This window comes from Pterocles gutturalis, unplaced genomic scaffold (assembly GCF_000699245.1).
Source record: "Pterocles gutturalis isolate BGI_N339 unplaced genomic scaffold, ASM69924v1 scaffold32094, whole genome shotgun sequence".
Classification (NCBI taxonomy): Eukaryota; Metazoa; Chordata; class Aves; order Pterocliformes; family Pteroclidae; genus Pterocles; species Pterocles gutturalis.
The window spans coordinates 1-277 of NW_010134231.1; positions in this window are offsets into that span (position 1 = coordinate 1).

Consider the following 277-nt stretch of genomic DNA (forward strand, 5'->3'; position numbering starts at 1 on the left):
AGGAAAGAGAGGGAGAAATGCCTTCCCCAGACCCCTCAAGACCTCTCGAGACCTCGCTGACTTTGCTCTGACAATTTGGAGGTGCTTCAGGTGTTGTCATGCTTTTCTTTGGAGTCTGTGCAGTGAAAATCCAGGCAGTACAGCCCGTTGCAGGTGAAGGTCACTGGGTAGATTAAATAGATGCCCAGGCGGCACAGACAAGCTCGTCCCGTCCAGCCTCAGGGCTCGGCAGCCCAGACCCCGCAGAGCAGCCGGGGAGCTGTGCGGCAGATGGGCG